We start from the raw sequence: 26,592 nt of genomic DNA on the forward strand, positions 1-26,592 counted from the left end.
AAAAGATATTTTTTAGGTATTCGACCTACCTGACCCAAAAGGCCGATGGCGACTCCCAAATTATTTTCAAAACCATTTATTCACATCACTTTTCCCATCAAGTAAATATTTCGTGCCCGGACGAAAACCGGTTACGACAGCTTGGCGACTCCGCTGGGGACCTTGTCAAACTTTAAAATCAATTATAAATTGTCTCTATTAATTAGAAATTAAAAATTCATTTATTTAATTTTTAATTCTTTTCTTTCAAATTTTTATTATTTTTATATTAATATTGGTTTTTTTATTCAGGTATTAATTATTTCATTTATCTGTTAGAGGTTTGAACATTTCTCCTCACACACAACACACTTGCATTGCATAACATAAAGCTCTATAATTGAGTTTGTCCCTTTTAAGTGGGAGTGAAAGCGACGTTTTCGTGAGAATTTATTCTCCGTGTCAGACCTAGCAAGTAACTTTCGGGGTTCATATGCTCTATGTCTTCGTGAGAATTTATTCTCCGTGTCAGGTATAGAGAAATGTATCCCCTCGAATTGAACTCGATCCACTTAAATCTGTAATGGACTAGGATTGAGGGTTGGCAGCCTAAGGGGGCACTAACAAGGACAATTCGAGTACCTTTACTCCTAGAATTGAAACTCTGCATATAATAAACCTTAGAACTTCTCCTAATCTAAGACAGTACTGAACCTCTGTCCTTAGGTGTACACAAAGGAGAAATAAGCTTTAGCTTTTAATTTTTTAATTTATTATTTTTTCTGAATAAATGCCTGCAAACTAAAAATCATGCGGTTAGGTTAAATTTTCCAAACAAAGCATGGAACTAGAAAGCATGAGGTTAAGATTTATACCTTGATAGATAGATTTTTTTTTCATTAGTTAGTACTAACTATTTTATTTTTTTCTCATTTCTTTTGTTTGCATTGCATGATTATAGCATAACCAGAAGGTGTTTACTTGAAAGACTGTTCATCGTATTGGAAAGAAATTGTAAATGGACAAAAAGTTTTATGATCAAACAAAATATGATGCGGCCAAGAAAAGACATCCTGAGGAAACTCCGAGGATAGAAGAGAGCTATGCACCTAGAGATCATGTGTCCATTAAGGAGCAAGAGGAGATACGAGAAATAAGAGAGCAGATGTCCAAGATGATGGATAGAATATCTGTTTTGGCCAAAAGAGAAGAGATTCCTGCACAGAAAGAGAGAAAGCTTAATGAACATAATCCTGCAATCTCAAATATGCAAGGGACTTCTGATCCTAATCAATTGGAGAAGTTACAGACAATCATCATCCGTATTCACAAGTCATCTGGAGATACCAAAGAAATTATGAAAATTGTAAAAGCTTCCAGAGAAGAGAAGAAATCATGTAACCTGAAATCATCAAAGTTTAGTATGCTCCCGATATCTAAAACTCAGGTTCAATTCAAGACAAAAGGCGATTCTCATGTTGATGCTATACCTATATCATATAAAGAGTTGTATGAGAAGCTACTTGAAGCACGAGAAGTGGATCCATATTATATAAAACCGTTCCAACCTCCGTATCCAAATTGGTATGACATCAACGTTCATTGTGAATATCATGTCGGAGCTCAAGGACATACCATCGAGAATTGTCTTGCCTTCAAACGCCGAGTCCAAAGTCTTTTAGATCATGGATCCTTACAATTTATGGTAAATGATCGACCTAGTTTGGTAACCGAGGGTCCTGATAGATTAATACCAAAATTCTTCAAAGGTAAGAATATCAGTAGGTGCGCCCAAAAAGAAGAAGATTTGCTGAGGTTTGAAGCTCAAATACGTCATTTGAAGATTGAAAACGATAAATTGAGCACCAAAATGGAAACCATACATGAAGACTTCCAGAAGGTCAGTCAAGCCTTTCAAAATGCTGGTATAGGAAATACCCCAGAAGAGTGGATAGCAGGGGTCACCAAACTGAAAAAGAGTTGCAACATACATGAAGATCTTGTCCAAAAACTTTTTGAACACAAATGTTCTCTCACAAGGGAAAATGAGCAACTCCGAGAATTGACATAGGAGATGAAATAACACCAGAATGTCATGGAAGAAGCTGCAGTCTAGACAAGTAATATGGCCCATAAGTTGATAAACTAACTTGGTTTTAGGGAAGAAAATGGGAAAGTTATTCCCTATATGTAAAGTTTTGTTGAAGTTAGGACTGAAAGTTGTCCCCTACATGTAAAAGTTTTGTTTGATGTACTGAAGCTTTTGTGTTCAATGAAATCTGTTCTAAGATGATCACTCTTAAGTAACACCTTTTTCATACATGCATTTACATTTTGTATCTGTGCATTTTCATTTTTTATTTTTACTTTTTATATCTTTGAATTGCACATTTTGCATTCTTATTTTTCCATTTATGCATTTTTCACATTTTTATTTAAGTATTGTCATGTACTTTAATTATAAAAACATGTTAATAATTAATGAAAGGTTTTGTAATAGTAAAACCAAGGTCATTCATTCATATTACTTTACTGTCGTCATGAAAACAATGGAGCAATCTTATAAGGGACTACAAGACCAGTGGCCAGAACAATTGACAGGGTTACCTCCGGATATAAGGAAAGAAACATCAGATTCAGTACCAGATGGATCAAATCAAATTATTCAGTATGTGACATCTGATAAAGAAGAGATAATTGATAAAGAGCAACCATGCTGTCAGATTGAAGAGTCGAAAATGGTAAAACCCTCTGGGGCATCCCAATTGAACCCAAAGAATAGCCTTGTTCATTATTCGCAATATGAGGAAAGATTCAAGAAGATGGATGAAGCAATTAAAAATATGAAATGTGTTGATACTTCCCACAAAGAATTAGAAGCAAGAAAGCTCAGCTTGGTTCCAGATTTTATTATTCCTCATGAATTCAAAATGCCTGATTTTGAGAAATATGATGGCACCAGTTGTCCCTTAATCCATTTGAGAATGTTTTACAGAAAAATGGAAGGATATTTGAGTTCTGATGATCTGTTAATTCATTTTTTCCATGATAGTCTTATTGGCCCAGTAGTAGTTTGGTACAATCAGTTGACCCAAGAACAGATCAATAGATGGGTAGATCTAGCTAATGCATTTTTGGGACAATATCGGTATGTTAAAGGCTTAGCTCCAACACGTATGGATCTTCGAAGAATAAAGAAGAAAGCCAATGAAAGATTTCAAGAATATGCCCTAAGATGGAGAGGAATGGCAGCACAAGTTCAACCTCCCATGTTAGAAGAAGAAATATCACGTATGTTTCGTGATTCCCTTCCATCGCCTTTCTTCGAATTGATGCAGGCAAATCCGACAAAGGAATTCGAGAATCTTGTGACAAGTGGAGATTTAATTGAGAATGTAATCAGTGAAGAAAATTCAAAAGTCACATCCAGGAGCCTGACGGATCAAAAAGCAAAAGCTGATCATGTGAATGAATGTTGCATCCAGAGTCCTCGCAATTGCAAAAGAAAAAGAGCAAGTAACTGTTCGGATCGACTAAAGAAAGTCATGCGATCAAGACAAACTTTGGAAGTATTCCAAACTTCCATTTCAGACTTGTATCCTCATTTGGTTAAAGGTCAGTACATCACACCAAGACCAATGAAAATGTCACCAAACCCTTCTGCTCATAGCTATGATCAAAGTAGTGTTTGTGATTTTCACTTGGGAGTATTTGGGCATTCCACGGGCAATTGTAGGCAACTGTTAAAAGAAATAGAGATGCTTGTTGACAAAAGAGTCTTGACACAAAAAATGATCAAGAAATGGGGGGCAAATAAAGAAAATGACTCTGATCTTATTACACAACCGACATTAAAGGAGTGATGATGCATGAACAAGTGGAAGTGTTATCTACCACTGTAGTACCTTTCTATTTTCAGCATCTTGTTTGAACTTGTTTTTTGTTCCTTTCTCCGCTTTTTGTGCAATAAATAAATGTGTGTTGCTTATTAAGGTTATGAGCAAGGAATCAAGTTTTAATCTTGAGATTATTGAGTATCAAGTAGATTAAATATTATTTTAATTTATCAAGAGTTATAGATCTATTGGCAAGTGATAAAATTATACCTTCCATCCAATGCCAATTACTTGATCCTTACTAATACCAAATTTTGACCGTACATTTATCTAAGATTCTGAAGAAATGTGTTTACTTGTTTTTGAGACATCAACTCTAGATGTTTACCTTCTCGGATAGAGTTGGTTAGTTTATGATATTATCCCTTCCACCATATACATGACTTTAAAAGTCACACATTTGTCCTTCCAAACACAAAACCATCATAAACCAAAAGACCTCAAAAGAACCAAACTTTCAATTATTCGTGAATTTTACTGCAAGAAGAGACGAGATGAGGCATCATGGACCAACTCATTGATGATAATTTCGAGTGATTAGGGCATACTCAAAGAAGAAAGGGAAAGTGATTGATTGAAATAAATATATCATGCATTAATTACATTTTTTCATGTAAATAAAGTTAATCTTGAATATTCATCCCTCTGTGGATACCTCTTTTTACAAAGGTTTCTGTGTATGAGATGATGAACGGCATTGTTTCATTTATCCTTTAATATATATATATATATATATCATTTGTTGTCCCCATTTGAGCCTGAATGATTTTTCTTCTGATTCAACCCTAACCAAGGATCACCCTCTACATTGGGGGGCAAGGTAAAGGATATTGGCTCACAAGAATAAAGATTGTCAATACATTTTTTTACGAAGACAAGTTTCCATGAAGTCATGAAAGTTTTGAACTACAAAGTCTGTCAAATACAGAGTGCTTGAAGATCAATCCAATCAAGAATAATGGAAAACCTCCAAAATGCAAAAGGAAAAGGAGGTGATCAAAGCAATTGAAGTATTATACTCATCCAGCAAAGAAAGAAGAAAAAAACAAAAAACAAAACAAAAAAAGAAAAAGAAAAAATTGAATCAAGATGGGTGAATTATTGAGCCTCAAGTTACAAGGTTGATCAAGTACAAACAAGAAAAGCAAGAAACGTTGAAGATATGAGAAAATGGAAATGAATCCAAAATTTGGCAGTCTAGAGGGATCCAGATGATGGAAAAATCCTCAACAAGGCAGATCGAAGTCAAGCAAAGCAAGATTGAAGGCATCTAAAGAGAATATCTTTAGAATTCATTCCGCCTCTCAAGATTGATTTTTATTTGCAAAAATTGGTTTTTAAAATCTTTAATGCATGATATGAAAAATGATAAAAGGGGGTTCAAGATGTAAATTTTTAAATAACATCTTGAAACCAAAGGAGGATTCGAGTTGAAAACCTAAAAAAGGCGGCTCGAATATTGAATGGTGCAACAAACGACATAAGAGATGATCTTAAATGAAGCACTGCACATCCCAAAAGACGTTCCCGAGATTTTGGAATCAAGAAGTATCTCTACAAGATGAGCATAATAACCATTTCTTCAAGTTAGTGGAACCCCGAAGCGACATACTGAACCAACTTGAAAGAACCTTACTTTACCAAAATCCACCTACACCTTAAATCAATCAATAATTTTGACACTTTCCATAGGACTATGATTTTTGAATGATTTAAAAGTGTAGTTGATTTATTGGATATTCATTAAACTTATTGTTTATGATTTGATTATATTGTGAACCTGAAAGGGATAATACTTTGCAAAATTCTTTCAGAAAGAAAAGAGAAAAAACATTTTCAAACAGTACAGTCTCAAATGAGGAAGGTCCTTAAAGCAATTGTTGCTTATTCTACCTCTGTTGTAGAAAAAGAATGAACGAAGCCAGAAGAATGAAGCGCTTCACATTTTTGAAGGAAAGTGGTCCAAGAAGCCAGAAAGTCTGGAGAATTGAACTTGTGACACTCTCCTATGACATTATTAGTAGCTCATCAAGAAATATTATCGTTTATCTCATGCTGAGGGCGATAAGTATCACCAGACAGATTATTTTCCCCAACCATCAATTCATGTTCTCTAGAAGATTACATCATAGAACCATGAACAAGTCACTACCTGCACTCTGGTTATACTGTGATGTTGGCTCAAGTCTTGATACATCATTGCTACTTCTTCTATGCCGATCATTTTCTTTGTCAAGATGATATCCATTATGTCCTTCAGAAGATTGCTGAATTTGAATTTAAGGACTTATGGCACAGAATAAGACATTGGAACAAATCCTACATTTGTATGCCGTACAGGATTCCAAAAGTTGAGATAACCAGTTTTACCATCAACTAAACTTGTCCATGGTTAGGGAAGAGTATGATATGGCAGTGTGTATTTTGGAGCAGCAGAAGAGATAGTTGTCGTAGCAGTCATTGCAAGAAAATGCACCAATAAAAATCTTCTATTTAATCCTGATGATGTTTATTTCTTCCAGTAAGGTTGTTACACTGGATGCAATTGACAACAAGGTCGAATTCGACAAATCTACTCATCAATTGCTCCAACCGATCATCATTCAGTTCTTGCACATCTATTTTCAAAAGTATGCCAAGACAATAAAAGGCAACTTCTGTATCATTGATCCCAGAGAAAAGAGATAGGACATTGATACCACCATGGAACATGTCTCTATACAGATCATTGTGTATGGTTTTTAGGGAAACCTATAAGCATTTCCACCTCATCAGATTCAAGTGGAACAATTTTATTCTTTTCAACCCATACCAGATTCCATTTTCAGCACTCATCAAGAACATACTTCTGGACACTCGAAGGAAGGCCATCATCTCTTTGTCAATGGAAAAGCATCAGCACATGGAGGAAGCAGAATAAGAGAAAATCTATTCTCAATTGGCAGAATTATGAATATAGGCCTTTTTTAGTGTAACAGCATGAAAATGCTTCGAATCTACAAATTCTGGCTCTACATCGAATAAGTATTGTGATATTCCAGTCCAAACATTAACTGGAGCAAGTGTCATGTGCTCATAGTAGAAATAAGAAGACTCAATAGCATCTTCTGGAAGTGTTCTTTGAGTTATCTGATCTGGTTTGGTATGAACCCCAAAACCAATCATTGGATTTAAAATATGAATTTGCTCATAGTAGAAATAAGGAGACCCAATAGCATCTTCTGGAAGTGTTCTTTGAGTTATCTGATCTGGTTTGGTATGAACCCCAGAACCAATCATTGGAATTGAAAGGTGAATTGCATGATCATCTTCATTAAGAAGCTTCTTTTCAAGCTTCTTCTGCTTCTTCCTTTTCCACAAATCATGGCCCAAGTTTCGCATTTGCTTATAATTGGATCATTGCATAATGGCTTCCTATCTTCTACCATAAGAAGTGCATCAGTAACCTTAGCCATTTGATCAGCACATATAAAATCTGTCAATTCTGTAATTGATGAATCTGAACCACATCTCTCCATGGTTATTGAAAACTCAGCCTCTGAGAATCCCATTTTTGTCAAGTATAACAGTTACTCTCCTCATCAGAATCAGAATTCATGATTTCCTCGATATCAGAAAAACTATCAATATCTGTGAAATCATCCTGAAAGATCGCTTCATAATAAGATGAGTTGTTATCAGAATCAACATGTTGCATGGGTGCGGATTTTTGATGAGCTTGTACCATTGTATATGTAGTCTTGCCATTGCATCAGATTACTGTTTGCATAAATTGGTTTCTCTCCCACATAAAAGTATATTTCAGAGATGACCTTCACTGAAAGATGATAAGCCACTGTGTCAGCCTGGAACGGATTACCAAGCTATTTTTACTGCTCTGTCCGACTAAATCCCTCCAGATACAGAAAATGGTCACCTCATTCAGAAGACACATATCTCAGACGTTTCTGTTAGAATGATTGAGTACTTCTTAAGTTTATGACAACATAAAGAGAATTTCTCCAGTTACTTGACAACATTGCTGTTCAGTAACATCAGAATGAGAGTATTCAAGATAAACAGATTTGGGGCATGAATAAAGCCACAAGTACAATAGTGTATTGTCAAAATTAGACCTCGTGGGGATCATGATATTCAAGTCAAACAGACATTGAGAGTCAACCAGAAGCAGAATATTGGGGCATCTCGAAAGCCCATTTCAGACAGAAATGTTTCATGTGGGACATCTTGAGGACCCATTTCAACCAGAAATAGAATATTGGGGCATTTTGAAGGCTCACAACAATATGAATATTTGGGCATTCTTGGAGGCTCATCTCAACAAGAAATAATGTTGAGCACACTTTTAACATCTGTATCAGCAATTGTTGGGGCATTTTAAAGGTTCCTTCAGACAGATCCATGTGGGGCATTTTGAAGGCTCAGATTAACAAGAAGCAAATGTTGGGGCATGCTGAAAACCCTTTTCAATCAGAATCAGAAATGTTGAAATATTCTGAATATTTATCAGCAAAATGCTGGGGCATGCTGAAAACCCATTTCAATCAGAATCAGAACTGTTGATGCATTTTGAACACTTGTATTAGCCAATGTTGGGGCATGCTGAAGGCCCACAATATCCTGTGTCAAGATCATTGACTTAAACAAATATTTCTAATGAGACAGAAAGATATGAAGATTGAAAATAAAAACAGTGACAGTAGATCAGACTATACATAATTGCTTCGTTCATCAGGCAGTTGCATTAGAATCTTGTTGTTGAACAAATATCTATTCAGCAAGTATGGTTTCAAATACCCAATCTTATTAAACCATGTGTCACATGACAATGTGTTCTTTGATAAACTACAAAGATGGTCCCTTTGTAGACCATTCGATCCAAGGATCAGTTCATCGAGACCTCAAACTCTGAATTTGGCCTTTTATGTGTAGGTGATAATTAAAAATATTTCTTTGAGGTTCCTGGCAGTTAGTTTCAACCATACTATTGAGGTTATGAAGCTGTTTTTCATATCAGTTTTTGTTTACTTGATGACATTGAAGAGAGAAGCTCGACTTACACATATTACCCATTCCCACTGTTACTAGGGTTATCATTTTCAAGCTAGGCTGAACTGAATTTTTATCTATTTTGGGGTTTTATCATGTGCGTTTCATCCCCAGCATCAAGAATTCTACGGATATCTTTCCATACATGGCTCTTATAGTGAGTCTGTTTCTAATTCCTACAACGCTCATTAAAGAAGAAAATGTGATCAATATCACACTTACCCTTGCCTGAGACAATATCAAGATCAGTTAGTATTTCCTATTCAATTCAACACCAGCACATTTTGTGAATTTGACCAACTTTTTGGTCATACCAACATATCACTTGTATCCTCATTGAGTTTTGTTCTCAAATGGTCTTGTGACATCATACAAAAGCTTTGAACACTAGGCAAAGAGCTTCAATGATTAAGAAATCTTGGCAGAAGCCACAGAAAAGGATGAATGTGTTGTCAAATGCTTCCTTGACCAATAATCCGAGAAGAAACCACAGGAAAAGATGATTGTATTGTTAAATGTTTTACGAACCAGTGATTATGGTGTTGAACCAATGTTGCAATCATATGGTTTCCATTTATTGATCCAAGATGAAGTTTGTCTTCTTTAACCCCAAGATTAGAAGTGAGATATAATGAAGATTTCTTTCCAAGGAAAGTTGAAATTTTAAACAAGAAACTAATGGGGTCAACTAAGGTTGAACTACAGGTTGTTGTTAAGCATCTCGACATGATATTGGTCCAAGTTGCCTTATTCGAGATCTGATTATATGTGGAGACATGAAAGGAATTGGAATAAATCTTCCTTGTGATGTTTCAAGAGTTAAATTAGAACAGACTCTACTCTCCTAATTAATCCCTGCTGAGTCAGATGATAGATTCTCTTTTCAAAGATGAAAGCTTTATGGGATTTCTACACAAGTCCAAGCAAAGAAATTTGGTTTTATCCAAGACAAGATGGGGCATCAAAGTCATAGATCTGACTACAGCAAGAGTTCCACAAATGAAACATTTCTTCTGAGACTTTCATGAAGCAAAGAAGACGCAAAGATACAAGTTGATCAGATGGTTCTGCAGAAATGCAAGCTTGATAGCATAAGTTTCTATACTGATATCCAGAGGTAACCCTGACAATAAATGATGAACTAGAGGAAGACCAAGTTCACCACTTTGAAGACAAATAAAGATTGCATCAACATTTATGCATTCATAAAAACATCATTTACACAATAAACAATGCATTACATTGATACATTTGAGTGCATTCAAACATGAAGTTTTACAGATCTTCGGAATAACAAGAAAATTCAAGGTAAGAAATACCTTACAAGAAGAAGGTATTCAAAACCGCAAATACAGGAATCATGCAAACATCTGAAGAAGTGATGGATGCAATCCACAAGAATGAAAATTATCTTGAGATTGGGGCATGTTACCCAATCAACATATTATTTCAAAAAATAATGAGAAAACGATTTCCATAGTTTCTCATTCAGTCTTTTCTGAAAATGAAATTGTTGAATAGTAAGAAAACGATTTCCATAGTTTCTTACTTAGTAAACTATTTCCCACGTCTGTAAGTCCTACAGTGCATGATGTTTCCAAAAAGCCTTCGGGAGCTTTTTGATGTTTTCAAAGCCTCAGGGTCATCTGTAAGTCCTGCAGTGCATGATGTTTCCAAAAAGCCTTTGGGAGCTTTTTGATGTTTTTAAAGCCTTAGGGTCATCTGTAAGTCCTACAGTGCATGATGTTTCCAAAAAGCCTTCGGGAGCTTTTTGATGTTTTCAAACCTTCGGGTCATCTGTAAGCCCTTCAGTGCATGATGTTTTCAAAGCCTTCGGGTCATCCGTAAGCCCTGCAGTGCAGGATGTTTTCAAAAAGCCTTCAAGAGCTTTTTGATATTTTTAAAACCTTCAGGTCATCTGTAAGCCCTTCAGTGCATGATGTTTTCCAAAAAGCCTTCGGGAGCTTTTTGATGTTTTAAAGCCTTCGGGTCATCTGTAAGTCCTGCAGTGCATGATGTTTCCAAAAAGCCTTCGGGAGCTTTTTGATGTTTTCAAAGCCTCAGGGTCGTCTGTAAGTCCTACAGTGCATGATGTTTCCAAAAAGCCTTCGGGAGCTTTTTGATGTTCTCAAAGCCTCAGGGTCGTCTGTAAGTCCTACAGTGCATGATGTTTCCAAAAAGCCTTCGGGAGCTTTTTGATGTTTTCAAAGCCTCAGGGTCATCTGTAAGTCCTGCAGTGCATGATGTTTCCAAAAAGCCTTTGGGAGCTTTTTGATGTTTTTAAAGCCTTAGGGTCATCTGTAAGTCCTACAGTGCATGATGTTTCCAAAAATCCTTCGGGAGCTTTTTGATGTTTTCAAACCTTCGAGTCATCTGTAAGCCCTTCAGTGCATGATGTTTTCAACATTTCCATCCTGCTCAAAAAAAAGCCAAATGAAAAAATTATTGTCTTTTTCGTCTTTGCTCTATTCTTGTTAACACAAGGATGAGCAAAGAGGGGCAGCTGTAGACATCAATTTTTTCATTTAAATTTATTATTATTATTAAAATTATTATTATTATTATTAGTATTATTATTATTATTATTATAATTATTATTATTATTATTATTTATTATTATTAATATTAATATTATATATTATTATTATTTAATAAATAATTACAAAACTGGAAGCCCGTTTACAAGCCCAAATCCCAGGCCCAACCAGAACTGACCCATACCCAAATGGAAACCTTAAACTGATTTAGGGTTTCAGCTAGGGTTTTCAAACCCTAGCTCCCAGCCGCTGCTTCCAGTGATCCCCAGCCGCCTCCAAGATTCCAGAACAACCACGTGGCCACCGCCGTTGCTTCCAGACGTTCCAGCTGCCGCCGCCCTCGCCAGAAGTCTCCAGAAGGCCAGCTGTTCCCCACATGTCACGGCTATGGGGTGAGTCACCACATAGCTCGGTGACTCACCGAACTTCCCCCTCTAGACCGGTCCGAGCATGGCTCGGTGGTGGCTATAAAAGCCACCGGATCCTGCAAAACAAAAAAAAAGGACGACGACAGAAAAAGAAAAAGAAAAAGAGAAGGGAGACAGAAAAAACAAAAAAAGAGGAAGCAACTAACGAAGAAAAACAGATAACAAAACACAACAACAACAAACTACCAACGATCTCAGTCAACAACAAATCAAGGGAAGAAGAAAAGGTAGAAGAAACTTACCACAGAGGAGAGTAAACGTCGCCTGAAACCACCAAAACCCGAAGGTATTCTTGTAGATCTGCTCCGATTAGGAGCTTTTTAAAGAAAAGTAAGGTTGGATTCGGTATTGGGGGTGTTTAGCGCTCCCTTTTGGTATGAGATTGTATAGTTCCGGCCACCGCTCACGGTGGCCGGCGGTGACGTCTGACGCCAAGGTATGGTGGCCGGCAGCGGCCGAAGTTCCCTCTGTTGAGGGAAGCAAGAAAGAGACGAGAGAGAATTTCTTCTCTCTGTTTTAGAGAGAAATTGAGAAAGAAAGAAATGAGAAAGCTTGGCCCTTCGGGCCAGGCGTTTAGGGTTTATAAACCCTCCCCCGAACGACGTCATTTTGGGGGGAGGGGTGTGCGTGTAATTTCCATCATGGGTAAACCATTTCCGCAGTCACTATAGTTTATAATCCTTACGATTTAGTCACTGAAATTAATTTCTGAACATTTTAATTCAGTTTTTGAATTTTATTTTATTATGTTTTAGTCCTTACCAGTATTAAATAATATATTTAGGTAAATATCAAATTTAGTCCCTTATAGTTTAGTATTTTTTATTTTAATCCCGTATTAATTAATTAGGTTAAATTACACTATTAACCATTATCTTTCATAATGTTTCAAATTATTATCTTTATTTTTGATACTTTATATTTAGTTTTATAATTTTAATTTCTTTTATTTTGATCATTATTTAATTACAATATTATTTTGTTATCACTTTTATATTTTAATTATGGCTTTAATTATTATTTTATTATTATCTTAGTCTTATAAATATATTTATATTAAATATTATAAAAATTATAATTTATTTAAATCATTTTTATGAAAAATTATTATATTTTTAATATTTATTTATTAATATCGAAGAAAAGAACTGTCTTAAAGCACCTAGAAGTTCTTTTCTGATATTCTTAAATAAATAAATATCTTGTTTTTTTATAAATTATATATTAATTATTTTTTAGAAAAAAATGTTTTTTTAGTTATTTATTTATTAATATCGAAGAAAAGAGCTGTCTTAAAGCACCTAGAAGCCCTTTTCTGATATTTCTAAATAAATAAATATTTTATACATATTAATATATTTTCTTTAAATTATTTGAAATAACATAATTATGAATTAAATATATTTTGAATTGTTAATTTTTAATAATAGAGACAATTTATAATTAAAAAGTACCAATTTTGGGCGTTGTAGGAGTGTTAATCATTCCCTAAACGTAACCGACCACGAATCCCTTTTTATTATTAAAAAGAACAAATTTTTGGTTAAAACGCAGATCAGTTTATCTTTTAATTGATGTTTTCTTAAAAACTCTTTTAAAAGATATTTTTTAGGTATTCGACCTACCTGAACCAAAAGGCCGATGGCGACTCCCAAATTATTTTTAAAACCATTTATTCACATCACTTTTCCCATCAAGTAAATATTTCGTGCCCGGACGAAAACCGGTTACGACGTGAATCTTTAGGTAGTTGAAGCTTTTAATTTTTTCCCTTCTCTTGTTTGTTTGTGTGTGTGTGGTTTTTTTTTGGGGGGGGGGGGATACTGGTTGGTTTCGGTAATGCAGGAGAAATGAAGAGTATCAATTCAGAATTATGGTATGCTTGTGCTGGACCACTTGTTTCTTTGCCGCCAGTTGGAAGTTTGGTGGTTTACTTCCCTCAAGGCCATAGCGAGCAAGTGAGTCGTTTTCCTCATTCATTGCTATGGAATAATTGTTTCTGAACCTGGTCTTTTATGATTTTTTTATTCTTTCTAATTAATAATGTATATTTCTTCTCAGGTTGCGGCATCAATGCAGAAGGAGACTGATTTCGTTCCAAGCTACCCTAACCTTCCTTCCAAGTTAATTTGCATGCTACATAATGTCACATTGCATGTAAGCAAAAGCAAGCCACTGTTATCCCAAGTTTCTTTTTTTCTTTAAACCGTTGAAGAGATAGTGGTTGTTTCCTAAATGAATTTTGTGCATTTATCTCGAGATGCATGTGAACAGCTATGTGCTGCACCATTTGATTGACAATATCGCTTTCCTTGAAGCTAAGTCGTTGCTGGCTTAGGTATTTGGTGCATCCATGTGGTCATCCGGATGGTGTAAACATTGTAACAGTTAGAAATGATCTAAAAAGGAAGTTATAAGGTTCTTTGAAGCTTCTAATTTATTTGTTTATTTAAATTTTGAACCAGGCTGATCCGGAATCTGATGAGGTCTATGCTCAGATGACTCTTCAACCTGTAAGCAAAGTAGGTCAACTAATCCATTTGAGAATTACTACATTAATATCGCAGTAACTGCCTCCTTTTCCCTTCCTGAAATTTGGGGAAGAATTTTAAAGTAGTATTCTACAGTATGACAGGGAAGCATTACTGGCATCTGATATAGGCCTCAACCAAAGTAGACAACCTGCTGAGTTCTTTTGCAAGACTCTTACAGCTAGTGACACTAGCACTCATGGTGGATTTTCTGTGCCTCATAGAGCAGCTGAGAAGATCTTCCCTCCTCTGGTGTGTAAAAATTTTCAATATTTCGGTTTCTATTTTGCGATTTGAGAGCCATGTAAGCATTTTGTGCCTACTTTTACCGAGACTAAAATGATGATGTTTGATAGGATTTTTCGATGCAACTACCTGCTCAAGAGCTAGTAGCCAGAGATTTACATGAGAAGACATGGACATTTAGGCATATCTATCGAGGTATCAGTTTCTTCTAGATGTCTCCCTTCTTCCGATTCAGAATTAGAAGTCTGTGTTTTTGCTGAAAGCAATCATTACTTATGTTCTCATAAATATATTCACTAGCATCCTTGCTACTCAAAACAGTTCGAGGATAAAGAAATCCATCTTTCACAACTTAATTAATAATGCTTTTTGTTATACAGGTCATATCATTCTGTTCACTGTATTATGCTACTCAAAACAGTTTGAGGATAAAGAAATGGAATAATATAATTCAATGCATAATGGCTTCTTTGCAGGTCAACCAAAGAGGCACCTTCTAAATACTGGTTGGAGTGTCTTTGTTAGCAACAAAAGACTTTTTGCTGGTGATTCTGTTCTTTTCATAAGGTATGGTTCATATTCATACATATATAGTGACACACATTCATATATAAATTTTATGCTGCTTAACTGGAACTCTTTGCTTAATGTAGAGATGAAAAGTCGCAGTTTCTCTTGGGTATAAGGCGGGCTAATAGACAGCAGCCAGCTCTCTCTTCATCGGTTATTTCTAGTGATAGCATGCATATTGGGATCCTTGCTGCTGCGGCTCATGCTGCTGCAAATAACAGCCCATTTACTATATTCTATAATCCAAGGTATTTCTGCCTATAATATATTTTTGACTGTCCTTTAATTCATTGTTATCAAGTAATCATCTTTTTTTGTCATAAAAGATAAGGTATTGATATGTCTGAATAGATTTTATTAATTTTGATAGGGCAAGTCCTTTTGAGTTTGTGGTACCCTTGGCAAAGTATAACAAAACCATGTATACCCAAGTTTCTCTTGGCATACGGTTTAGAATGATGTTTGAAATCGAGGAGTCTAGAGTACGCAGATACATGGGTACAATTACTGGTATCAGCGACCTGGATCCTGTGCGATGGAAGAATTCACAGTGGCGCAATCTTCAGGTATTCTTTGGACATTTTGATAGTATGAATGCAAGTGTTGTCCATTTTTATGTTGTACTTTTTTTTCCCAAATATGTCTGGCGTGATTTCAGTGGAAAATACATTATTAACATGCAAATTTTAAGTTCATCTGTTGTATCCATTATACTACATGGCTCTAATATATATGAACTTGGCTACATAAATCTTTATCTGCCAGGGTAACATGTAAATCTTGATATTTGTTGCATAAGGAGAAAAGGCTTGTTATTTTCTGATTTTGGCAATTTACTTCTATATCTAAACAGGTAGGATGGGATGAATCAACTTCTGGTGAACGGCCTAGCTGAGTTTCAATTTGGGATATTGAGCCTGCTGTAACTCCTTTCTGCGTATGCCCGCCACTGTTTTTCAGGCCCAGGTTCCCCAAGCTACCAGGGATGCCAGGTGAACCATATTATTAGATATATCTTGCTATATAAACAAGGACAAATAACAGGAAAAGTAAAGAACTTAGTTCTAATCTTTGAAGATGCTTTTACAGATAATGACGGTGATGTTAAGAATGTTTTCAAGAGAACTATGCCCTGGCTCGGAGATGACTTTGGCATGAAGGACTCACCTAGTTCAGTCTTTCCTGGTTTGAGTTTAGTTCAGTGGATGAACATGCAACAAAATAATCAGCTGGCAGCTGCTCAATCAGGACTCTTTCCTCCAATTGCGTCTTCAAATCCTTTGCAAAATAACCTTAGCACTGACGATCCTTCCAAATTATTGAATTTTCAAGCTCCATCATTACCTGCATTAAATATGCAGTTCAACAAAACTAATCCAAACCAAGTCAACCAGCTGCCTCAGGCGTCTATGACATGGCCCCAGCAGTTATTGCAGACTCCTCTGAATTAAAATCAACAGCAACTATCCCAACAGCAGTTGCAGCGACAACAGCCGCAGTCTCATCTTCAACAGCTGCCTCAGCCTCAGCCACAGCCACCTCTACAGCAGCTGCAGCAACAACAACAACAAGGATAACAATCACAACCGCCGCTGACACAGCAGCAACAAAGACAACAACAACAGTCACAGGCGCAGCAGCAGTTGCAACAACAATTTGTATCGGCTCAAATAAATAATGGCATCACTTCCGCAAACCAGATTCTCAATCAAAATTTGCATCAGCCAGGTGTTTATTCTCAGATTCAGCAGCAACAACCACAATTACTAACAAGCAATAGCCAGTCAACTCAAACTATCCTTTTGGCTAATAAGACTTCATATCCTTTGACGTCATTACCTCAAGAGACGCAGAATCAACAACAGATGGAACAACAATCTAACCTTGTACAGAGCCAACAACAACAAATGCAATTTCAGCGGAGTCTGTCTCAGAGGACACAGCAGCAGCTACAGATTCATCAACTGGCTCAGCAGGGCCTCTTTGAACAGCAGCTTCATTTACAACTATTACAGAAATTGCAGCAACAGCAGCAGCAGTCGTACCAATAATCTCTTACCAACTGGATCACAGTTGCAGTCTCCATTAATGCAGCAACAGCCAATGCATCAACAAAACCAACCATTGCAACAGTTGCCTCTTTCTCAAAGTCCACAAACACATGGCAGCAATGGCTTTTCAACATCAATGTACATGCAACCTCAACAGCCTGTGGTGAGCCAACCTCCGAATCAGAACAAACCACTTATGGCTATGAGAACCCATTCTGGTCTTACAGGTGGTGATGCTCCATCATGTTCAACTTCACCTTCTACCAATAATTTTCAGGTTTCATGATAGGGAAGCGGTGGCGGGTTAATGAACATTGCTCTTGTTGAAGAATCAAACCTAGAAATGATCTAGACTCGATGAAGAACAATAAGGGATGAATCGGGAAGGTGGCGGTAATAGATAGGGTTTCTTTTTGGTGCTGGAAACAAGATAAAAATAAGATTAAAACAAGATAAAAAAAAGATAAATGAATTGCAAATAAAATAAGATAACCAAGAAATCAAAAGATCTCCCTTATGAAGGTGAACGATAAAGATGATTGATGACGTGGATGGATATGTGGAAAATCGATGGATAATGTCCTATCGAGCCCTCCTAGTCGCAATGAAAAGGCAAACACGATAATATGGTTCTAACCAACCCTCCTAGTCGCGATGAAAAGGCAAATTGGAGTGTGAAGATTAATCTCCCTCACAAGAACTTGAAAGAACTCAAGGAGAAGAAGCTTCGAAGGCACAAGGCAATCAGCACTTGCAAAAATGAACTCTCGTTGTATTATTAATCAAAGAAATCTTGAATTACAAAGTTTAATGAAGCCTCCTTTATATAGGGGTTGAGTTCTAAAGGTCCTAAATAACTAATGAATAAAATAATAATAAACTAAACATATATTAACTCTAATTCCTAATAAAATAATAATAACTAAAGATAATATTTTTAACCCAATCTTAATTCCTAATAAAATAATAAATCTAATCCTAAAAGATAATGCATCATCCTATATTAAGTTATATTACAAATAATCAATAAAAATATTGAAAATTCGTAATATTTACAAAATCCCGTATTAATCCTGTATAGGATTTTCTGCATGCACCGTCTTCAGTAAAATAGCCATATCTTGAGTTCCCGATATCGGATTGATGCGATTCAAGAACCGTTGGAAAGATAAGAGACAGACGGTTGTATCTCCAGAAGACATCTTGACTAAATAAGATCAGTATCCCATTCAAAAAGTCGTCGTGTTCTGATCTTCTTTTCCAATGCTTGGACGAGTGGATCATTTGGAAGAGTTATTACTTCTTCCTTTGATGTGAGCCTTGTGATGCATGTATCATGCTCCCTTTCTTCAAAAAGATTCGACCTCGAATCTGAAACATTAAAGGGAGCAACATTAGAATCATTTAATGATTTATTCACATTATACTTACCGAATAGATATGCTTTGAATCTTCGAGACTTTGTTCTTCTAATAGGTTCGAGTAGAAGCATTAGTCCAAAGAAGCATGTATTATGGACTCTGGTGCATGTATCATTCCCCCACTCCTCAAAAGGATTCGTCCTCGAATCTGAAAATCCAAGAGAAAGAGAATTATATTTGTTGGAAGAAAAACTTGTGAAACATTTACCAGGATCAATGTGATGTGTCTTTATGCGTTTTAGTCGAGGTTCTTTCTTTGTAGGAACCGATTTCTTGTAGTCTTGAAATCCTCTTTTGCATACAAGTCTTGTAATCTGATGTTTAGGTTGAAATTCAACATGGTGCCGACCACTGTTGGTTTTCTGTATGATTGCTTCAGATAATTTCTCCATGGTTTTATTCGTGTGTGGCGAGAATGAGTGATTAAAAACCATATCAACTGGTTTGTTAAAGTAATCCCTTAAGTCTCTTAAGTGTGGTTCATGAATTAAAAATTCTCTGGAGGAGATTTTTGGACTGTAGAACCTGTTTAGTTGGCAAGGAAACTCATATACACGATAAAACTCATTAGAAGCACTTTTAAAAGTATGGGTAGAAATATCAGAAATATCCGAGTTATTATGATATAGATCTTTGATATATTCAATTCTCGGAATATTAGTATGTGTTTGATAGGTAAGAGTATACCTTCGTGGTAGTGCATCGTCTACTGTGTTTTGTTTACCTCGGTCTTTGGATTCCCATAAATTGCGACTCTTCATTGATATGACATAGTGATTAGGGCTTTCAGGTGGTAACCCGTCAGGAGGGTCACCTAATATTATTCGACAACTCTTGGCTATGGAAGATGTTGTGGGCCAGTCTCGTGTTGCTTTTACTATTTCATCATTTACATGGATTTCCTGTGCACGAACTATAAAGCCTGTAGAGTTGTTCAAATCATGTTTCGTCATTATGATGGCGTCACGACTAAGGCTTTCCTGGATGTAGCCTTTTTGTAACAAATCCAACTCTTTGGTTTCTTCGAGATTGTATGTTTGACGAGGTATGATGGAACCTTGAATTAGATTGATTTGGCGTTGTTTTCCTCTTTTCAGTGGTAATTCGTTAGGTAGATCACCTAACACTTCTCGAAAATCCTATAAAAGAGATAAAAAAAACACTAGGCAAATCCTTGTTAATGTTAAAAATCGAAACAATTGATTCCCTAAAGCGAACAAGGATGCAATGCTGTTTGTAAAGAAGGTTCTCTCTCAATTCTTTTGCGCTCACACATAGATTTTGAGTCGCTCTTTTCTTCTCACATTTAGGTTCACTCACCTCTCATGGGTCATTATTCTTTTGGCTTTTATAACTAGTGACCTCTTTTGCTTTTGCCTCTTTCTCAACTTTTTCTTTTTTTGCTTTCCCTACCTCTTCACAAATTATCATTTGATCTTTAGGGACTGGAAGTGTGTCATTCTTTGCTGGTCGTTCTTTCTCCTTGTCAGGTTTGTCATCTCTTGGCTTTTTTAGAGAAGATGGAGTAGAAGATGAGGAAAGATTTGAAGGATTACCTTGGTAAGAGGATGAAGTACCTTGGTAATGTTCACTGAATCGAGATCTCATTTGGATTTGTGCTTCGATTGTCATTGCTTTCTTTAGTGCGTCTTCAAGGTTTTCGTACCCTTGTAGATCAAGAAGATCAATGATGTTTGAGTTTAAACCGACGATGAATCTTGACACGGTGACCTCTTCTTTTTCGGTTATGTTAGCCCTATTGAGTAAGGACTGCATCTCCTTATAGTACTCTTCAACTGAACTTCTACCTTATCGAAGTCGGTCTAGTCTAGTTTAACTTCACGTGTATAATGTGTCGGTAGGAATCGCTTCCTCATGGTTTGTTTAAGGTCGGTCCAAGAAGTGATTGTTGGAATTTGGAAGTTCTGGATCTTTTTCCTTGTTTGCATCCACCAAGTTCGAGCACATCCTTCGAATTGTGTGGTGATGAGGTGAACTTGTTGAGCTTGGGGGCAGTCATGGTATGCGAACATGAGATCAACTTTTCCTTCCCATTCGATGTACCTGTCTGGATCATTGTCTCCTTTGAAAGACGGGATCGTGAACTTTGGTTTTGAAAAGAGTTCGGGTGCTTGAAAACGTGGTTGTTCTCGCCCGGGTACCAAAAGTTTAACATTGTTTGGTCTTGGATTCTGGTTTGGTAGATCCAGTTGTGGTTTTTGTCGTTCTCTCACGATTTCATCAAATCTTTCAACTTGAGTCGTGAGTCGGGTAAGTGTGGCTAAGATAGCTGTAAGCGTCTTGTTGTTATTGTCGCCCATCCTGAAATCATAACACTCAAAAGAAAATTTTAAAGTAAAATAAAAATAAAAGGAAGAAAATTCAACAAAGCAAGAAACCTCACAAGTCACTCCAAGAAAGTAACAGAACGAGAGGCAATTAAGCCGATCTTGTACTCTTTAAAACTCACTTTACCAAGTAGTCTTCCACAGTTCGTATCGAAGTTTGATTACTAGCAAAGGCGATAAGAAAAAACTTAAAAGTTCTAAGAGGCCAAACAAGGGTTAGACTCCAAGAGAACGAGAATGCAAAGAAGGAAGAAGTATGCAAACTCTTTAGTCCTACTAACACAAGGAAGATAATGTGTTAGATAATGCAAAAGAACAATAACAAGGAAAAAAAAGAACCTAAAGCACTAAGAGTCAAAGAAAAAAAAAAGAACCAACCCAGAAACCTGGAAAACGCTAGATCAACTTGAGCAACGTTTTTGAATGGGGTTACCGGTGTCAAAAAATTCTGGAAAAATTCTTGAATGTCTTTCGATGCGTCAAGAAATCACTTGTAAAATTTCAGAACCAAATACCTTCATTAGTATCCAGTAGACTCTGTTGAACAGTGAGTCCTCAAACAATCTGTTTTTCTTGATCGCTTTGTTCAAAGGTGTTGTTGATCTCCAAAAATTATGTTTTTTTGTTTGAATGATCTTCAATATATGAATTTTCAATCTGGAAATTTTCACCACGAAATTCCTCCTGAAATATTTTCAAGAAATTCGACAAGATTCTAAACCGAATCTGCCGATGAAACTTGAATGATGTATTTGAAGGCTCCAATGAACTCCTATTGGGGTGAAATTTGGACTGGGGATTACTCTTAGAATGAATATGATATATGGATAAAATCAGCCATAAATACCTTCGTTTAAAATTTTTTGAAATTTTTTGAAATTTTAGCTTTTTTGGCCTTTTTTTTTTGTTTTTTATTGTTTTTGTTTTTTTGTTTTTTTGAAAAAATAGCAAACTAACAAGAAGGATTTAAATCTAAATTAAAATTAAATAAAAAGAACCTGAAACGCTGAATCTTTTGTGAACTAGCTCCGTTGGGGTACCTTGACGGTTTTGTGTGCAAGAACAAGCAAGATTGCTTGTTTCTTTCCATGAATCGACCCAAATCCGATACCAATTGATAGGGAAGCGGTGGCTTGTTAATGAACGTTGCTCTTGTTGAAGAATCAAACCTAGAAAAGATCTAGACTCGATGAAGAACAATAAGGGATGAATCGGGAAGGTGGCGGCAATAGATAGGGTTTCTTTTTGGTGCTGGAAACAAGATAAAAATAAGATTAAAATAAGATAAAGAAAAGATAAATGAATTGCAAATAAAATAAGATAACCAATAAATCAAAAGATCTTCCTTATGAAGGTGAACGATAAAGATGATTGATGACGTGGATGGATATGTGGAAAATCGATGGATAATGTCCTATCGAGCCCTCCTAGTCGCAATGAAAAGGCAAACACGATAATATGGCTCTAACCAACCCTCTTAGTCGCGATGAAAAGGCAAATTGGATTGTGAAGATTAAACTCCCTCACAAGAACTTGAAAGAACTCAAGGAGAAGAAGCTTCGAAGGCACAAGGCAATCAACACTTGTAAAAACGAACTCTCGTTGTATTATTAATCAAAGAAATCTTGAATTACAAAGTTTAATGAAGCCTCCTTTATATAGGGGCTGAGTTCTAAAGGTCCTAAATAACTAATGAATAAAATAATAATAAACTAAACATATATTAACTCTAATTCCTAATAAAATAATAATAACTAAAGATAATATTTTTAACCCAATCTTAATTCCTAATAAAGTAATAAATCTAATCCTAAAAGATAATGCATCATCCTATATTAAGTTATATTACAAATAATCAATAAAAATATTAAAAATTCGTAATATTTACAAAATCCCGTAAAGGATTTTCTGCATGCACCGTCTTCAGTAAAATAGACATAGCTTGAGTTCCCGATATCGGATTGATGCGATTCAAGAACCGTTTGAAAGATAAGAGACATACGGTTGTATCTCCAGAAGACATCTTGACTAAATAAGATCAGGATCTCATTCAAAAAGTCGTCGTAAGTCTGCTTCTGTTCTGATCTTCTTTTCCAATGCTTGGACGAGTGGATCATTTGGAAGAGTTATTACTTCTTCCTTTGATGTGAGCCTTGTGATGCATGTATCATTTCACCATCAAGCTTTCTAAGCAGAAGTCAGCAAGTACCGCCCATATTGGTGACAGATCCAGTTGTTGAGCCTGCAAGTACACTGGTTCAGGAGCTTCAGAGCAAGTCTGATGTCCGAATCAAACATGAGCTACCTGCTATTAAAGGTCCAGAACAATCGAAGTACAAAAGTACCGTGCCAGACCAATTAGAAGCATCCTCTTCTGGAACGTCATATTGCCTGGATTTAGGCACCATCCAGCATAATTTCTCCCTTCCCACCTTTTTGGAAGGTGATGTCCAATCACATCCTCGGAACAATCTTCCATTTACACCTAATACTGATGGATTGGCACCTGACACTTTGTTATCAAGGGGATATGATTCTCAAAAGTATCTTCAAAACCTGCTTTAATTATTGTGGCAATCCAAGAGATATTGACACAGAGATGTCCACTGCTGCAATAAGCTCTTAGTCGTTTGGCGTGCCAAACATACCTTTCAAAACTGGATGTTCAAATTACGTTGCCATAAACGATGCAGAAGTTTTAAATGGCAGATTGTGGGCCAACCAAACTCAACGTATGCGAACATATACAAAGGTATGTAAGAAGCTCAAATAGAAATGCCGCATGTACATTATAATCAGATTTTTTTAACCTCAAGACTTTCCGAGCCTAAACATGAGTTCAAGTTAAACAAGTATTGTTTTTATTCACTAGCGTGATACATATATGTTATGAGGAAGCTTAAGTAAGTCCCAATGTTATAGTATAACCTCTAAATGTTTGGTGCTGGTTTGAACTTGTGAAGGTGCAAAAGCGAGGCTCTGTGGGAAGGTCAATTGATGTGACTCGCTACAAAGGGTATGATGAACTCAGGCATGATCTAGCACGTTTGTTTGGTATCGAGGGGCAGATGGAAGATTCACAAAGTTCCGACTGGAAACTAGTTTATGTGGATCACGAAAATGACATATTACTTGTCGGCGATGATCCTTGGGAGTAGGCAACGACACCAGTTTGAACTAACTTCCAGCATTTGGTGTTTCTGTGATCTCGGAAATGTGGCAGTTCCCAATCAAACTTGCAGTGAGATTGATAGTGGAAATGCATGGAGAGGACATTATGATGGTACCTCAGCTGCCACTTAACGGATAAAAGTCTCAAAACTCAAATGCTAAAACAAATTGATTTATCTTCTGCCATTGATTGGGCTTTGCCTAGGCTCATTGATGAATTGAATTTATGCATATTAAGAGAAAGTATGTTGATTCAGATGGTGTTCAATTTTGAAACCACTGCCATGAAAAATTGGCAGAGCATCCACTTTTTGACTTGGGAGCAAGTTATCATTTTAATGTATAATATAACCATATTTAAAGGTAGTCTGACATTATCAGGCATGCTTTGTAGTGGTAAGAAACAATTAGCATCAATTTTTGCTCATGTTACAGCAGATACGATTGGAAATTTCTTTCAAGTGAACTGAATATATCAATGCAATATCGTTTTCTATTTTCTCATATCAGAAAGTGAATTGAAGCAAAGAAAATGTTACAAAATCCTTGTGCCTTGTGGCCTACTCAACCATTATAAATCGTAGTTGTAAACCTCACAGCATAATCTTATCAAGTCAACTAAAAGCATAGCCATTACATCTGATGCTCTGAGAGCAATGTAATTAGTTCCATCATTGCCTTTGAAGTCATTCCCTGCGTATTCAGAATACAGGCAACAGATAGAGGCTTCCGGTTACCTTCCTCGTTCAGAGTACCAGGCCCAACAGCTAACACCTGTTTCATTTCATTCTCCTTAATGAAAACTCTGTCATTTAGAGGCTTGAGGTCTTTAATGTCATCGGCTCCAAGAATCCCAACAATGTCATCCTCCTTCAAGATAAGATGATTCAAATCATTAAACTCAACCTCAGTTCCAGCATACTTGGAATAAATGACCTTTGCACCATTCTAAAAAACATAGGATTTCGAAAGTAAATACGGACACAACAAATCCACAAAAAAACAAAGAGAAGAATGTTGATTCGATGAAATTGACCTTAACAGAGCTTTCCAATTTGTTCTTCCCAATTGTCTTTCCCTCACCAATGGCAACCACTTGACCTCCCTAAGGCTTTGATTGAGCTGTTGTTGGAAGCAAAATCTCACCCTCAGCCTTCTCCTCGCCAACACTCGATCACCCAAGGGCTTGAACGAGACGTACTGATACAAACAAATAAGACGATAGAATAAAATCCTCGGTTTTGTATTTTCAGTTGATAACATATTTTCATCCCCAACATAAAATCTGGTACGTCACTAAATAGTACCTTATAATATAAGCAAGCATAGCAACAGATTCCACTCAAGTCCAATTCTTTCATTCTATTCTAAATAGAATTCGAACCATAGTATTAAATTGTGATCGCAACACTACATACCAGCTAAATCATAACGGTTTTCAATGTCAGTGCAACACCGCAATGGAATTTTAGTACTATGATTACAGTAAGAATTACCTTAGGAGCAACAATGGCAGCCGCTTTCACAACGAGACCGTTGAAGGACCTTTTGGTCAAAGACCCAGGCTTTGAAGCTCCAAAAGAAGAGAACTTTACAACTGATGGCCTTATCCCTTCAAGGGAAGCTGAGTTCCTTACTGATAATTTCATTGATGATGCTATTAGCTGAGGTGTAGCCATGGCTGCATTGAAACTTTCCCAGGAAACAAATGGCCTTCAAATAAATCCATGTTTCATAGTTAAAAACAAAGAGAGTTTACCTTTAAAAATAGAACAGACCATTGAGAAAAATGGGGTCTATGGGGTCTTTGGGAAATCACTGAAAATGATAGGGTTCGGTGGGTCTAAGATGATAGAAACCCTAAAGAGGCTTCTAATGGATTTTATTTACCGAATAGAAACTTCTGGACTATTTGCCCAACAAGAGCGAAAAATAGTTAAATTTCAAAATAATCAGAATATGAGATGATACATTTTTTAGTCTATTCATGCTCATGCAAATATGTCTTCGAAATTTATCACATTTTTTTTATTCTTTGAAGAAAGGTATATACATTTTTAATCTGTTTGATCTATTATTTATATTTCTTTCATTTTAATTTAGATGATATATATGTTGAAAACATTGTCTAAAATCTTTGCATGTCAATAAAAAGCACATCTTACAAAAGTAAATTTTATGAAAAATACAACCTGGAATTTTCCGAATCTAGAATGTGTACGATATTTCATGTGGCTCTTGCTAAGGGACAGACTGCTTACCAACCTTAGTTGATGGTGTCGAAAACTCACTCACGAATCTCATTGTCAAATTTGTGGACCATTTACAATCCACATTCTTCGAGATTGTGTCGTGATTAGATCTC

At 36.1% G+C, this 26,592-nt stretch overlaps 1 long non-coding RNA gene and 2 pseudogenes across 1 annotated transcript; 2 read left to right on the forward strand and 1 right to left on the reverse strand.

Moving 5' to 3' along the window:
* The first annotated feature begins 3,673 nt into the window (after positions 1–3,673).
* Positions 3,674–24,705, forward strand: LOC120197378. Its single transcript, XR_005523257.1, has 3 exons — positions 3,674–3,686; positions 4,545–4,552; positions 24,551–24,705. It is a non-coding gene; the product is annotated as an uncharacterized LOC120197378 (long non-coding RNA).
* LOC120197377 lies at positions 13,736–24,392 on the forward strand (annotated as a pseudogene).
* A 45-nt stretch (positions 24,706–24,750) lies between the features above and the next one.
* LOC120197541 lies at positions 24,751–25,979 on the reverse strand (annotated as a pseudogene).
* Positions 25,980–26,592: the final 613 nt, after the last annotated feature.

The sequence above is a fragment of the Hibiscus syriacus genome, unplaced genomic scaffold, assembly GCF_006381635.1.
Source record: "Hibiscus syriacus cultivar Baekdansim isolate YM2019G1 unplaced genomic scaffold, ASM638163v2 tig00117048_pilon, whole genome shotgun sequence".
Classification (NCBI taxonomy): domain Eukaryota; kingdom Viridiplantae; phylum Streptophyta; class Magnoliopsida; order Malvales; family Malvaceae; genus Hibiscus; species Hibiscus syriacus.